The sequence below is a fragment of the Eublepharis macularius genome, chromosome 7 (assembly GCF_028583425.1).
Source record: "Eublepharis macularius isolate TG4126 chromosome 7, MPM_Emac_v1.0, whole genome shotgun sequence".
Taxonomy (NCBI): domain Eukaryota; kingdom Metazoa; phylum Chordata; class Lepidosauria; order Squamata; family Eublepharidae; genus Eublepharis; species Eublepharis macularius.
In genome coordinates this window covers 112771796-112788397 of record NC_072796.1, presented here as the reverse complement: position 1 = coordinate 112788397, position 16602 = coordinate 112771796, and the positions used below count along the sequence as shown (strand labels likewise).

General features: G+C 42.9%; 1 non-coding gene across 1 annotated transcript; it reads left to right on the top strand.

Annotated features, from left to right (window-relative positions):
• The first annotated feature begins 7950 nt into the window (after window positions 1-7950).
• On the top strand, window positions 7951-8021 carry TRNAT-UGU (transfer RNA threonine (anticodon UGU)). Its single transcript has one exon. It is a non-coding gene; the product is annotated as a tRNA-Thr (tRNA).
• The last annotated feature ends 8581 nt before the right edge of the window (window positions 8022-16602 follow it).

Here is a 16602-nt window from a genome sequence, read left to right as displayed (position 1 = left end):
CAAATGTACACATTTTGACATATAATGCTACTCCCCCTTCTTTTCTTCAGGCATATGTTTCCTTTGAACAATTTATTATCCTTCAGTTGCTTCATTCCAGTCATGTGAGTCATCCCACCAAGTTTCAGTTAAGTTGTATTTACCTTTAGCATACTCCTGTTTATTTCCTATAGTGTAACAGCAAATCACCTCTGTTAATCTCTTGCCTTGAAAACCCCAGCAAGGATTGCCATAACTCAGCTATGACTTGACAGCACTTTTCACCACCATAGACATTGAAAGTCATAAATATCATACTCCATTGACTTTCCTGTTACTTTGTTGTGGGGTTTTTAAGGTGCTGTTATCTCCCCAATTTCTTCCTGTAGCACCAAGTCTCTCTCTCTCTCTTTAATACTTTATTAACCATCTTCAGGCTTCTAGTTACATTCACCATAAGCTTCAGTTTAAAACTCTTTGGATCAACTTTGTTAGGTTTCACCAAACACATTCTTCCCAGTACTTGTGAAGTGCAACCCATCCTCCCCGCCCCCCCATCCTTGCTGGAAAAATTGATGAGGACATCACCTGAGCCTCGAGATCTTTCACTTTCCTTCTTGGAACGCTCATGGTTTGTTGTGATTAGGCTTGTGCAACTGTCATGCATGCCCAAGAAGATGATCAGAAAGGGGTAATAATCAGTGGGCTTGAAGATTCTTATTACCTTGTCAGTCCCAACCCAGATCCATGTAACAGACAGATGCATTTCACAACCTATCAAGTTCAGATGGCATGAATTTACTCAGTAGAGAGCCACCAACCAACCTGATGTTTCTCCTCCTCTTCCTGCAGGTAGTGGGTGAATCACCCCTGACCTTGAGCGGCTGCCTGTTGTGGGTATAGCCTGTTATGACTGTCATTCATCAGGATACTCAGAGACTATTCGATTGGAATCTCTGGAAACAGGTGCTTCAGAGCTGCTCCTGGAAGTCGCTCTTTTCCCTGCACTTCCCTCACCTGTGCAGATCTCCTCTTCATGCATGGCCATCTTCTCTTCTTGCTGTGGTTCCCCCCGCCCTGTATCCCACCTTCTCTATTAAAACAAAGGGTGTTTCCACATGAAGGCTTTTCTGTGGTTTGGCATCCAAACTGGAGAAGGAATTTTTTTGGACACAACATTGTCTCCTAATCATCCACTTTCCAGGTCTTCCCATGCTTGCAAGTGATCTTTTCCGAACCAGGCTTTATATCAGAGTGCCCTTTGCATGTAGTGTGGATGTGAAGGCACACAGTTCTAAAGGTCCAGCCCACATCAGCATCATTTTCTTTGCCTCAGTCCCACTTCCACACCACTGAAGCACATTTTCAGGTTATTTTAAATTGGCAGATGCTATTGCCTTACAGCATTATAAAGATATATCAATCTATTGCATGATTTACTGATTCCTCTGAATTGCCACATTTAAAAATTATCCCTTTTTATTGCACAGATATCTCTCTACAACAAAAGTGGCAATAGATGTAGCTTTAAAAAAAAAAGGACAGATCTCAAATAATCTTATACGTTGCTTCGGCACAGATTTTCAATCCACTGCTTCTTTGGTACTGCTGCGGGAATTTGGATGTCCCAGACAACCATCTCCAGACTGGTCTGTTCACAATTCTAATGAGAGTTCTCGAGGTAGTAAGCCATGTAGTCAGCTGTTGTTGCCCAATAACATTACTATCCTACAACTAGTTTCCTATAGAAAAGGATTTTTAAAATATGGAAACATGTAATTCTTCCATGTACCTCTTCAATGTTGCACTCTAGAAGAAATGAGATTCTTCTGTTTAGGTTAGCTTTAAGGTGCTGTATATGTTTTGCTTACCAAGGGTTATTGCTCTACAACAGCCATCACAGCATGACAAATTTTACACACCCCTTCCATTTCATTTAAAAGTTCTTACTTAGCCCAATTGTAAATAGCCATGGCCCTGCTGATACCTGCCCATCCTACCTTCCTCCAAGAAGTTCAAATTGGCATCCGGCAGCTGTTGGTGGGAAGTAGCTGCCCACAATGTGACAAGGGCTATCCACGTATTAGCTTTAAATGTTTTGATGGAGGTGAGGTAGAAAACTTGTCACAGGAATTCTATTTCAAGAGGCATCCCTGGTGGAAATTTGTACATTAGCAAGCAGTGAGTAGGGACTGCTGGACTTCGGTGTGGTACAGAGTGACAAGACTGCAAGGGGTGTTTTTGTATTTTGCCTAGGGCCCCCAAATTCCAAAGGCCAAACCTGGGAGAATGTGTCATGATATGATTTATCAAAATTTGACAGAACTTTCCAGAACTTTCCAAGAACACTGCACTCTTCAGCTGTCTGGAAACCGCTGATTGAAACTATGAAGAAAGTGTTTTCATTCCTAACTGTTTCCACCCAGGCCATGTCTTGTTCTCTCTGAGATTATCTCCAGTCATGTGAGTGTGTTGAGCCAGCTAACATGAAAGAAACAGAAACATTTTCTCCGATGACTTCTGACAGGCAATTCAAGTAGGCCAGGAATTCCTAAAAGGCAGGTATTTTTATATGGTTCATGTAGGCCATTCTTCTAATTCATGCAGACAAGGAATCTCATAATGTAAATGCTTTAACTTAAAATGTACTGTATTATTCATAATGATAGCATTGTACAGTTAGAGAGAAAAGATAAGAAATTTTCATTTCCTCCTGATGATATTAGTAATATTTATAAGAGCCTGGCAGGCAATTTTTTAAAAAAAGAACATACTCTAATATGGGGGGGGGGGGGATGGAATGAACGCCTTGCAGAGAAAAAGGGGCTTTCTGGGGTTGCAGTGGGCATCAAAACAGGCCAATATTGTTGTCAGATTACACAGTGCTTGGGGAATATTTGTTGGGGAATATTTGCACACAATGTCTCAGTTATTTCCCTCCCTTTTCCTCCAATTAGGTAGGAAAGCAGTTTCACTTATGCCATTGCAATATCCACATACAAATTAAAACTCTTCTTCCCAGGTCTTCCATGCCTAGGCTAAGTTCAAGGCTTGCAGGTTCAATGTTCCTGGTGGTTTCAGACCTTCCATTTTTCCTCCCTTTTCTTCCTTTTTACATGCCTACTCACTCACAGATTGTTGCCAGTCTTCCACCCAGGATTCAGTCACCACTGCCACCATGTTTCAAAATGTGTTCTCTCTATCTTTATATTAAGCATGCTATTGCTCAGTCATTGAACAAACCATAAACTTTATGGTAATGACATACTTACAGATCTGCTCTCCCAGTCTCAGCCTTCTCGCCTATCAGACTTCAACTGAGGAGATACAGGAAGTGGGTGTTATACTTGCCCACTTCCTGCCTCCTCCCAGGAACTACATCAGTTCTTTCTGTACTGCTACAGCATTTTGGGAATCTAGCTAGAAATAGATTTCCTCTACTTTCATGTGAATGTTTCACTGTTATTGTAGAATCAGATCAAGAAAAGAAAACTTGTTCCTAAGAGGTAATTTCTCAAAATTGGAGGTCACTTCTCAGAAACGGGAAATTGATCCTTCATTTTTATTAAGAGCCATCTGCTGTCCTCATTAATGGCTTGGCCAGTAACAGTGAATGTCACCTGACAGGAAGTAGGTTAGCCTAGTTTTCTACTGTGCAGTGATCCAATATGTTGGGTGCCCGTTGATGTGCATTTTGGTACCCACTTGCTTCTCCCTGTAAGCAAAGAGCCAAATCTGACTTTCCTCAATTTCATTGTAAAAGGAACAGCCAGCAGACACATCATTTGTGTGTTTGCATGGCGCATATGTTTGGAAACAGCTGCCTCCATCCCAGAAGGAGGTTTGGTTTGGAATCTAACTTTTTGGTGATTGAGCCCTTATGACAGCCATTTTGTGATTGGTCCTGCCGTCCGTGACAGCCATTTTGGTGTGGTATCCACTACTGGTTCTCAAACTTCTCAAAGTACCCACAGGGTAAATTGAGAACTCTTGATGTCCTCTGTAGTAGCTTGGTCTCTAACAAGGAATGCTCATCAAAATCTGTGTCACCTAACAGCATCAGAAGCATTGCAATCCTTCAGTCAAGCTCATTATTATCTAACTTCTCTTCCTCATCTTCTTATAGTCCCAGTTTATAAAGTACTCTGACATGATGGATGAATCCTAAACTGTGTGCAAATTAGAGCTACTTCCACGTAGGTAGTCAGAGCCAATTGACAGCTGTTTATTGAGCATATTTACCCCCATCTAGTCTGTCAGACTCTGGATTGATGGGTCTAAAAACAACATGCAAAGGATGTGTTCTATTTAATCCATTTGTGCCAGTATTTCCCTTTTTAATTAAAAAAAAAAGCTCAAAGGTGTTTAATTGGGGCTCCAGTCAAGGCACTGCTCGGGTCCACTTCTGTTTAGCTTCAGCACGAAAGAGCTGTAAGCACAATCACTAGGCAGGCAGAGGCCACAGCAAATCAGTAGGGGCAAGTCAATTGAATGGAAGAAAGTTGAGCAAGGTAAAGAGATATTGAGATGCTTGCATCCAATAGATGCCCAAGGCAAGCTAATGGATAGGGGAAATATGGCTGTTATACAACTCCCAAGTAAGTGGGTACTAGATCAAATCAAGCCGGAATTCTCCTTAGAAGCTAAAATGACAAGACTAAAGCTATCGTACTTTGGTCACATCATGAGAAGACAAGATTCTCCGGAAAAGTCAATAATGCTAGGAAAAGTGGAAGGCAGCAGGAAAAGAGGAAGACCTAAAACGAGGTGGCTTGACTCAATAAAAGAAGCCACATCCTCCAGTTTGCAGGATCTAAGTAGGTCTCTTAGAGAGAGAATGTTTTGGAGGTCTTTCTTTCATAGGGTCACCATAGGTCGGAAACGACTTGACAGCACATAACACACACACACACAACTCCCAAGTAAACTCAGCTACATGTTATCCTGCCATGAATGGTCCTGTCTGGAAATAAATACAGACCAGGAGAAGGTATATGCACTATTAAAACGGTGTATGGTTGTGAGAGGTAAAACCGTGAAAATCGCCCTGGTAACACAGCAGCCAATGAGAGTGGCGCTCTGAAACAGTCTAAAGGAGCTGAGAACTGGGAAACAGGGTTAAGATCTGGTACTTGAGAGTTGAGTTTGGGGAGTGGTGAGAGGAAGAGAGTTTGGGAAAGGGTTAGGGTAACAGGATAGTGGATTAAAGACAATGTCTTAGAATGGGAGCTGTTCTGAATCAGATTAAATATAGAATTATCAACAGGAAGCTGCCACATGCTATCAAGAGTGTAATGAAAGTGTTAAAATCTGCTTGGCAATATCTCTCCCACCCCCCCACCCCCGGCATATAAAAACTGCCCTCCCACTTCTCTAAGTTCTCTGTTGATATTTACCTCAGTTTTGTGCTTTTCTCAAGAAAAGTAAACCATCTTGTTCCTGTCAGTTTACCCTCATATCTCATAAAGGCTTGGGTAGTTTTTACACTCAGGCTCAGATGTTTATTACTGAATCTTTTTAAATTCCTGCTGGGAGTTGTGGGGTAATGGGGAAGGCAGAAAGTGATGGAATATCTTTTCAGGTAGCTTCCAACCCTGGGGAACTGTCACAGTGGCTAATCCTAGGAATAAGACAAACATCAGAAACCATGAATTCATGCAACAAGATATGGCTTTACATAGAGAAGGTTCAGTGTTTAAGCCCTGTTACTTTCAGTTAATAGATGTCAGGTAGGAATACTGAGAAAGAGGTTTCTCAGTATGAGACCCTGGAGGGCTGCTACCAGTCAAAATAGTATTTATTTATTTATACCCCTCTTTTCTCCCCAGTGTGGACTCAAAATGGCTAATAAAATTGTTCTTTCCTCCTCCATTTTCTCCTCACAACAAAAACCCTGTGAGTTAAGTTGAGAGTTAATTACTGTCCAAAGGTCACCTAGTGCGCTTGCATGGCCGAGTGGGAATTTGAACCTGGATCTCCATATCCTAGTCCAACATTCTGACCATTGTATTATGCTGGCTAGTGCTAAATAAATAAATGGTCTGACTCAGTGTAAGGCAATTTTATATGAAACCTCAAGAATATCCCAGTCACCCTGCAGATTTGCCCAAGGTGATCTATGAAACTGAATATAGGCTATGTATTGTGGTTTGCCAGGATCTTGCTAAACCTAATTTTGCTGCCTAGTACAGCAAAAACATGAGAAATTGTCAAGCTTTCAAAAGGACCAGAATGCATTGCAGACAGAAGACGCTGTTTCAAGGATCCTCCGCATAGTTCACTTACATTGGTTCAGTGTTCAAATGTTCAAACCTTACTTTTCCAAGTTCTGTATAGTGAAAGGCTGCATCTGCTGCAGAATTGGGTTTTCCCCAGGTTTTTTGCCAGGCGGGGGATTCCAGTGCACGTACCCGAATGTTTGTTTTTTTAAAAGTGGAGCTAAAATGCCTTTTTTGGTGTGCAGATTTTTCCTTCGATGTCCTGGCCTCCCCTGCCCCTATTTCTCTGCACACTGATTAGTTGAATGCCAGCATCCAACCACTCCCCCCACTCTTCTCCTTCAGCTTTCCTTATTGGAGTAAAAAATTATTAATTACCTCGGCAGTGTGAAGTAATTTGCCAAAGTCTGCTTGCCAACACAAACTATGGAAGACAACATTTTGTATATTAATCTCCATTTTATCTGTTTTCCAGTGCCCTTTTTTAATTCTATACCAATAATGTTATAACGTTTTTTTTTCAATGCCCTTTTTAAATTCTATACCAATAACGTTATAACGTTGTTACATTGCAATCAATTTCTTCCCACTTGTATGTCCTTTCTCTTTAAAAAAATTATTAACCAAATGAAAATTAACTTCAAGGAAAATCAGTGCTTTGTGCTGCACATGTGCTCTGTCTGTTCTTTAACTTCCTGTTTTCATATGATTCTAAACATGGCGTTTATGGGGCATGAATGATTTTCTGGTGTTGTCACTCAATTGTTCCTGACAGGCTCAATATGAACATGTGATTAGGATTGTCCAACCACAAACCTGACCCTTTGGGAGGTGAACATTTGAAATATCTTAACTGAAACAGCATAATTCCCTCAAACACCCAAACATAAAACAAAAATTGAGGTGCCTACACTGGCAAAAATGCTGATGTTGTTAATGGCTCCTCAAAAGCTTAAATCAAGAATGAGGCATTTTTCTAAATGCAGAAAAATGCAGAGACATCGCTTTGGTTTGACTCCCACAAGTACAGAATTACAGAAGCCCATATCAGCTCTGATCCTTGTGGACTGAATACCCAGAAAACTTGCCACATGTTGAGCATGCAGAAAGCCTACAGTTAAGGAGTAGCCGGCCACATTCAGGTTGCTTTGACACTGAGCCAAGACAGAAGACAAAAATCAGTTCTAGCGCAGCTTTTGCTTTTTTGCACCTTCAAATCTCTCTCCTCTCATCATTTGCCAAACTATGCTGCCTTTATCATGCCTTCTTCTTCCACACCGCCCTGGTACGACTCTTTGCTGAACAAACACCAGGATCCACCTTAATCTGAAGCTATTAAAAATCTTAGACATCCCACCTCTTCTATGAAACATTACACCAAGCCCTCGGGCTGCTCATTCATATGAGGTGGCATTCCATGACCTAGATTTCTCCACTCTGATCTCTCCTTAACACACTAATTATTCCTTTCCTGCACTCATCCTGCCCCCCCGCCCCGCCAATCATCCGGCACTGTTAAGCTAGTGCCTTTTCCAGCAAATGTCCTTTTGCTTTTGACACTCCAGTTGGTTAATCTCTTTGGCTGTTACTGGTGATTATCTGTGACTTGCATTGGCAGAAAGTGCAGGACAGACAAAGAAAAATGTTTCTTCACATAATGCCTCATTAACTCACAAAATGCACTGCCATGAGGTAAGATGACAGCCACTATCTTAAATGCATTTTTTAAAAGATATTATTTTAGCCAAGGGGTGGGGCTGTAGCTTAGTGGTAGAGCATCTGCTTTGTATGCAGAAGTCCCAGGTTCAATCTCTGGCACCTCCAGTTTAAAAGATCAGTTCATAAGTGATTTGAAAGATCTCCACCTGATACTCTGGAGAGCTTCTGCCAACCACAGTAGACGATACAGATCTTGATAGACCAATGGTTTGAGTCAATATAAGGCAGCGAGATGTGTTCATGATATCAACATGGAACCTCTGCATTTGGAGGAAGGAAATACCTCTCTGAACATCAGATAAATACTAGCAGGAAGGCCATCACCATCATACCCTGTTTGTAAACTTCCTATAAGTGTACGGCTCAGTTCTACTGGATGTAGGATGTTGGGTTAGATAGACATTTGATGCAATCCAGAAGAGTGTGCAAACATGGTAGTCCCATGATGGGAAGAGGACTGGAATACTGGACAACACAAGAAAGTGTGATCACAATCCACTCACCATGCGTAGCTGTATGCACAGAGTACAGTCATTTGTTCCCATCTTCCATAGATGGATGGATGGCTGAATCTGCTACATGAGTTCTTGTCATATTCCACCGGAATTCCTCAATTCTGACAGGTACTGTTGTGTTGGTTGTTGCTGTTTACTGCAGCTTAGTGCTGTTTAATGTTATGGTTTTTATTTGTAGATCATGGTTCATGTTATGTTTCCTTTATTGCTGTAATCCACTTTGAGCATCTCTGATCACGTCGGTAGCCTACACACTTTTCAAAGCAAATAAAATAAACCTCTGCTGTGTTACTTCCACTGCTGCTTTTGGCTAATGGATTGCAGTACAGCTAGCAAACCTACACAAAAGAATGGACCAAATTCCTATACAATTGAGGCATTTTTTAAAGTTGGGCCGTAAAAATACATTAACTGACAAATCTCCTGGGTGCCTTCGGTTTTCTTGCAGAGTCCAGCTTCCCTCTCCAACCAGTTCAGTTTGGTTCATACTTATTGTTCTTGGCCATGAATTGTAACAAGATTCAAGATTATGAAATAGATTAACTCAGAGAAACCAAGAATGGATTCAGGCATGCAAATTCACATAAGGAACTTGAAATACACTAAACTAGTTTTCTCAGGACACCATAAGGAATGTAACCTCAGGCCAAGGGAAGGCCAAGGGAAATGCAGGAGGAACTGCCCCATGGACCCTCAGATGCCACTGCAAATATCTGTATTCACGGGAGGAACAAGAGCAACACGGGGGGGGGGGAGGATCAGGTCTCTCTCTACGACCTCCCACCCAACCCCTCTTGGTCTTCCACAGCTGCTCAATGCAGCAGCAGGAGATATTTGAGTGAAAATGGTCATCCTGGCAATGCCACAATGTGACTTCTTGTCACATAACCAGAAGAAACATCATGCATTGCTCTAGCTATCTCCAAAAACTTCATGGTAACACTATGTAATGCCCATCCCCAGAAACTTGGGTTGGCTGGCAACTTGAAACTGCACTGTCAGATGTATTTTTTTAAATAGTTGTTTGAGTCAGATTTTTTTTACCATTTCCATATAAGCAAAAGTACAAATGTTAAGGATTATTCCTGGATTGTCCATAGAAAACTTCTTTTGGCATTAATAAAAATCTGGGTTGTGTCCTCTACAACCAAGTGTCCTGAAGGGTATGATCTACCCAAAGATAAACATGCTTGTGTGTCCTTGATTTCAATGTAACCATGCGCTTACAAATGCTTGCCTTTGGCTGGGTTGTGCTCTTAGACATGGGGCACAAGACTGTAACCTTAATAATATTAAAAAACTAAACACTGATTTCCATCATAGCTCTTATACTTACAGTTTTCTAAGAAAGCCCCCCCCCCATTGTGATTGTCCCTATTTAAAAAGTGACAGAGGGAGAAGGCAATATTTTCATGCATATGGCAGGAACATGGCAGTTCAGTTTTGTAGGCAACCTTGCCTGGAGTTCATTTGGTTATGATAGCACACTCAGTCCAAACTTCTACTTGACAGTAAGCGCTCCAGAATCATTCAGTTTCATAGGGCTAACAGTGGCAGTAGTGAGGTCAGCTACCAAAGAACTGCTGATTGTTCTTCACATTCTCTTTCTCTGTGGCTTCCTCGTTGATGTACAGGGTGGGGAGCTATCTTTGGCTTGACAGATGACAAAACTAGAGCACACACCCAGGGAAATGGGAAAGTATTTCTCTCTTAAATATACTGCCTTTGCAATGAGGACATAAAAGGCAGGAATGTTTCCTCCCCTATTAACTGCCCATTCATTTAGATTTGCTAAAGATGCCTTGCTCAGGGTCTCCTTTTGGAGAGGTTTCCTTTTTGGCAAATAGATCTATCAATGGCTAAATTGAACCATCATGTTTAGAGGCACCAGGACTCATTTTGAGGGGGAACGCACAGGAACGCTGTTCCGGCGATTCCCCAAAGAGGTCACATATCAGGTGGCCCCGCCCACCTGACTCTCGGCCATTTTGGGCCTGTTTCAGCCTGGATTGGGGCCGAAACAGCCTGGATCGGGCCTCTGGTGGATCATTCTCCCGCTCATCAGCAGCCCAATCCTGACCATTTTGGGCCCCTTTTCAGCCATTTTCAGCCCCTTTTTGCCATTTCGGGCTCAATTTCGGCCCTGAATGACCAGGATTGGGTCCAAAACAGCCAGAATAGGTGACGTCAGGGGGTGTGGCATATGCAAATCAGATACACTAATGACACACTTCCGGTGATGGCAAGAGGAGTGGCATATGCTAATGAGTTGTGCTAAGAGTTCCTCCAGCTCTTTTTCTACAAAATGACCCCTGAGAGGCACTATACCCCTGAGAGTTGCTGTAGCGTAATAGTTAAGTGGTTTGGCTATGAATCAGCACTCTACTGGTTTGAATCCTATCACTGCCATGAGTTCAGTAGGTGGCTTTGGGTAAGCCACTTCTCTCAGCCCCAGCTCCCCAGCTGTATTAAGGGGATAATAATAACACTAACTTTTTCTCCGCTCTGGGTGAGGGACTAATCTGTCTAGAAGAGTGGTATATAAGTGCAGTTATTATTGTTGTTGTTGTTATAACATTTGCTGGGGGCAACAACAGGATGATGTGTTGGACTTTATGCTTTTCTTGTAGACCTTCTGGCAGTATCTGGTTGGCCTCTGTGAGAAACATGATGCTGGACAAGATGGACTGGTCCTGTAGGGCCCTTATGGTCTCATGATGACCTTGTGAGGCTTCAGATAAAGCATTTTCAGAGGTGTTGTTGTCGTAGCTTTGACATCAGCTTCCCAGGGAAATTACTCCACTAATGGATTTTAGGCTCAGAATGAAAACCATTTTTCCCCTCCCAGGCACTTGATTTTTAATGGCTATATCTTTGCTTCCATCTATATATCAATTTACAATTACAACTTAAAAAGTAATATTAATAGCTTGTGCAACAACAGTTACAGCAATCCATTATGATATTTTAAATCAATTTTAAATTTGTTTAATCTTTACCAGCACTGAAGCTGTATGCAGCTAGTTTAGGATCAATCCTGAAGTGATGATGAAAATTTTTGCATGTATCCAACTACACAATTCCTCCAACAAAACAGCATTTACATTCACAGAAGTGATAGTTTGCACTGATTCTCCCTCCCACTGCAGACCTCACTTTATTTATTTACTTCATTTATACTTTGCCTTTGTCCCCAATTGGGACCCAAAGCAGCTTACATTGTTCTTCTCCATTTTATCCTTTCTACAACCCTATGAAGTAGGTTAGTCTAAAAATGTATGACTAGCCCAAAGTTGCCCAGCAAAACTGCCGTGGCAGAGTGGGGAATCGAACCTGTGTCTCAGAGATCCTAGTCCAACACTCTAACCACTATATGACATTATGCTGTCTCCTGAGAGCCTGCTGACTCCCAGGAACAAAATTTGGGGGACTCAGGGCCAATCTACAAGTGATGAATGACACTTGACCGGCAAGTGAACAGACTCACGTGTATTCCTCCCTGTTCACTTGTGCTCCACTTGGAGTGCAAGTGTAGCGCAAACCACATCAGTGCAAAAATCAATGTTCACAAAACATCAATGCAAAAATCACGACTCACTAGTACAAATATCCACAGTCAAAAATCAGTCATGTAGTCAGACATAAATCAAAAGCAAAGTCAAAAGCGGTGGCCAAGCACCGACAAACCCAAGACGCCCAGTTTTTAAAGCCCTAATTGGTTTGTGAAAATATAAGAGTATGCACTATTTGTAGAATCTTGTATTATAATGGTTGATTGTATGACTACAGGTGATACTGGTTGCTGCCCCTGAGGAGGTGCTCAGCACGAAACAACAGGCAACAGCCGGCCCTGGTTGTTGGGTGGAGGAGTGTGTGTTCCTTGCCACACACCAGTTAAAAGCAAGAAGAAATAGGAAACACCATCTTGGGCTTTGTGGACCTTTGGTTTACATCCATTGTGTGGATTTACCTTTTCACTTGCCTTTTGGATTCACTCCAGTAGTAACCGGCCACTTTGTGGACTTCATTCATTTAATGAAGGAGAAGCTTTCCTGCACTTGACTATTGCTTTACTTCATATTTATGACTTTATTTATTGTATATATGTATTGTTGTAGTATTGTTTGAAAGTGATTTTCTATTTATTGACTTCACTTTATTACAGGATTGACTTTGTACCATACACTTTCCCTCCCATTGCAGTTTGTTCTGCTCCCTTCTATACCAGTGTTCCCAGGGAGGAGCCCCTTTGTCTGATATTATTAACTTTCAGGTGAGGCCTGGGGTTCTCCCAGAATTACAGCTGGTCTCTAGATGACAAAGATCAGCCCTCCTGGAGAAAATGGCTGCCTTGGAGGGTGGACTCTATGGCATTATACCCAACTGAGGTTCCTTTCCAAATCCTGCCCTCTCTAGGGTTCACCTCCAAATCTCCAGATATTTCCCAACCTGGAGTTGGCAAACCTCCCAACAACCCAGTCTGATGAGAATGAAGCCAACAGATCTATTTTGCAAGCAGAAGGGCAAGATTCAAGTCCAGTAGCACCTTAAAGACCACACGATTTCCAGGGTATATGCTTTTGAGACTCAAAGCTCCCTTCATCAGATACCTGTGCTTCTATTTGGCAAAGGGAGGTTGACTCTTGAAAGCGTATACTCTGGAAGTCTTGTGGGTCTTTAAGGTGCTCCTGGACGTGAATCTTGCTCTTCTACTGCATACCAGCACAGCTACCCACCTGAAACTATTTTGCAAGTGGTTTGCTAAAACGTACAAAGAAAGGAGGGGCTGTTTGAAGAAAGCAGAAAAGAATGCATGCTGCTGACCCTTTATATGGGATCAAACTATGCCAAGACCCATCTCAATCACTCATTCATGTTCCACATGAGCTGTCGTAAAAGCACTAGCTACAGGAAGAATTATGAGACCCACATAGTAAAGAACAAATGGTTGCATTGCCCAGCAAGGAAACTCTTCTTGCTACATTGAGTTCCACACATGCAGACTGGACCTTGAAGCAATCTACATTTGCAATGCACTTCTGCGTGTCAGTCATCGGTGTGGCAGCCTCTCATTTGTGGTACAAAAACAAGTGTGGAAAACAGTATGCAATGCGGATGGGAATGTGCAACCTCAGCCACCATGTCAGCCTGCGCACACATTGTTACACATGACTATATATGGAACGGAGCCCGGCTGTTCAGAAAATGCCATGTCTCACAATTGAAGTGTGACCTTAAGAAAAAAGGATATCTGGACTCCATACAACCACTGAATAACATCTTCACTTGCGATTTATTAAGTGTGTGTAGGGGGGGTGGATATTGCAGGCAAGGGCCCCCAGAGGTCTCTTTGACAACACATGGTCCACCTCTTCCCAGATAGGTTCGTTTCCTCTCTGTGTAGGCGGGAGCCAAGCTGTGCTCCTGCGTGACCATGCTTCTGTATTCTGCCGACAGAACTGCGTCTGTGTGTAACACAAAGAACTTCTGTCTCGTTCTTTACAGCACAAAAGCAGTCTATTAGCAGCAGCAGCAGCCTCCTATTGGTTTTCTCCTGTTGCTAATGTTTCCAGAAATACCACAGGGTCTGATTAACAGGAGAAAGGTGCCCTGCATGTTGGAGACATTTTCTGTACAAAGAGAAGGATAAAACATGTGTTAATGTTCTTATCTGCATCCATGGCTGTTGGAATCAAAACAGTATGGAAGAAAAGCATGTTTATAATATTTTTTAAACACAGAGAAATGAAAGGAAGCTCATCTTCAAATCCCCGTAACAAGGAACAGAGCTCCACCTGGGGAAGGATCATAGTTCATCCTGCATCACTCAGAACGCCATTGCACAAAACTGCTTGTGAAAAGATCTGACATGATGGTCTCTATGTGTGATTTTTACTCGGCAGCGCTGCTCACTAAGCAAGGCTTGTTACCATGGCAACAAGAGAACCACATGACATCCCCACTGCACAGTGAAAGATGCAGGAAAACTTAAAGGCGCATGCAACAGGCAGGGTCAGGCGTGTTTCATTCTGCTGCATAAATACATGGTCCACATTGTGCGAAATGGAAATTGGGCATATATAGGGGGCAGCTGAAAAGAGTACTCTTGTGTGTAAATTGCAATTTCTTCTTCAATATGCACACAAACAGGGACTGGAAATGGATTGAGAGCCTATTCCTCATGCATTTTGAAGCGAAAGGCTGAGATTTGGATATATGTGACCTTTTATAGTTAATGCAATATTGTGTTTTGGGACTCGTTTCCAGGTCATCCAAAATTATACCATGAAGTGGCTCGAAGCACAGTCTAGGCTGTTATTAGCATCTGTTTCCAGTGTCTGAGAATGCATTTTGAGTTTCTTCATTTTGTTTTTATTTTGTATTAGTATCAACCTTTAGGATTAAATAAGACCTTGTTGGTTGCACCTCAAGCCTGCTGCCAAAATCTCGCTCGGTTTCCAAGGGGCCTCTTGAAACTCCCTAGTGGTTTTATTAATTTGGTTTGGCTCTGGACTTACTTTATCAATTAGAGGTTACATTTCTGATCTACTTCAAAAGGCTTTCCATGAAAAGGAGCATGTCGGTGAACTTGGACTGGCCACAGAAAATGCTTAGTGCTGGGTTCACCTTGTTTCCTATGGGTGTTTTCAAGGGTGTGCCCTGTTACCTGCGTTTTGTGATGGGCCCCTAAGCTACTGTTTTTAGAGCTAGCACTTTAGGGAGCTTTGACCTTGATGGCTCCATTTAAGGGTAGGAGCCAGGGAGCAGACCTTACAGATTCCATTAAGGGTCCCCTCCGTTCCCCCTCCCACTGTTTGAACACTGCCTATTTCTCAGACAAGCACCCACTCCAATTGCCCAAGTACTTAAAAAAATATAAACCCATAACTGGGAAATGAATTGGGAAGATGAGATGCTGCCTCGTACTTCGTAGCTGCTTATGTCTGGCTAGGAGAATGGAAAACTTTCTCCGTGCCTTTCCATCAATGCCTGCTTTAAAAAAGAAGGCGTTGAAGAAGTGAGCTGTGAAGTGAGAAGTGAGCTGTGGCTCACAGAAGCTCATACCCTACCACAAATTTTGTTAGGTGCTATAGGTGCTACTGGACTCTTGCTCTTTTTTACTGCTACAGACAGACTCACACGGCTACCCATCTTGATCTTGCTTTAAAAAAGAAGTAGTCCTGAGTGTATGCTTAAACAATATCGAGGGGATGTGTCTGTCTACATGCTCAAGAGCATGTGGGTGTAGGAGAGAAGGCTGTGAGTGTGTACATGCATAAGCAGGCATGGGGAATGTGGCTTTTCATGCCGCACACTTGCAAATGAAAACTTGGAAATATGAAGCTGAGTCAAAGTCGTTTCCCCATTTTGTTATAGCAGCTTGCAATGGTTAAGCTTTTCTTTGAAGAGCATAGGAGTGGCAAACCCTGGGCACAAAACCTTTGGCATGACTCGTAGTCTGTGGTTAGTGCACCCAGAGCTGGCCAATGGCACAATTTGGCCACTATCTGTTCCTCTAGTGATCTCGGTTACCTTCAGCACGAGAACAGAACAGGCGACTCTTGTGTCAGGAAAAAGTTCCTTGCATGAGCAGACCATCGGTCCATAGCAGCAGTTCTCCAGGTCTCAGGGAGAGGTCTTTCACATCAACTATCATCTGTTCCATTTAACCAGAGATGCTGGGGATTGAACTTGGGACCTACTGCATGCAAAGCAGCAGAGCTTTTTTTTCTGCTGGAACGTGCCAGAACGGCATTCCGGCAGCTCTCTAAAGAGATCACGTGGTGGTGGCCCCGCCCCTCTGATCTCCAGTCAGAGATCAGCTCCTCTGGAGGAAATGGCCGCCCATTGTACAAGGCAAGCCTGCTCCTGTGAAGACAGGGGAAGCACACGTGGTGGGAGGATGGCAGAATGGCATGCTGGCCCATGCTGGGTGCCTCCCCCCCACCTGCTCCATCGAGGAGGTGGGTTGGGACCCCCGCCTCCGGCCAGCCATAGCTCAGCAGAGCAGCATGTGCGCCAGCACCCACCACTGCTTTGCAGTGGACCGTAGCACACTTGCTCACCTGGCTGGCCTCCCTTGGTATAATTGAGGTAAGGGGCAGGGAGGTGAACCTGCGCGAATCACGGGGAGCGCTCTGGGGTGGCTGTGTGTGTGCATGCGATGACAT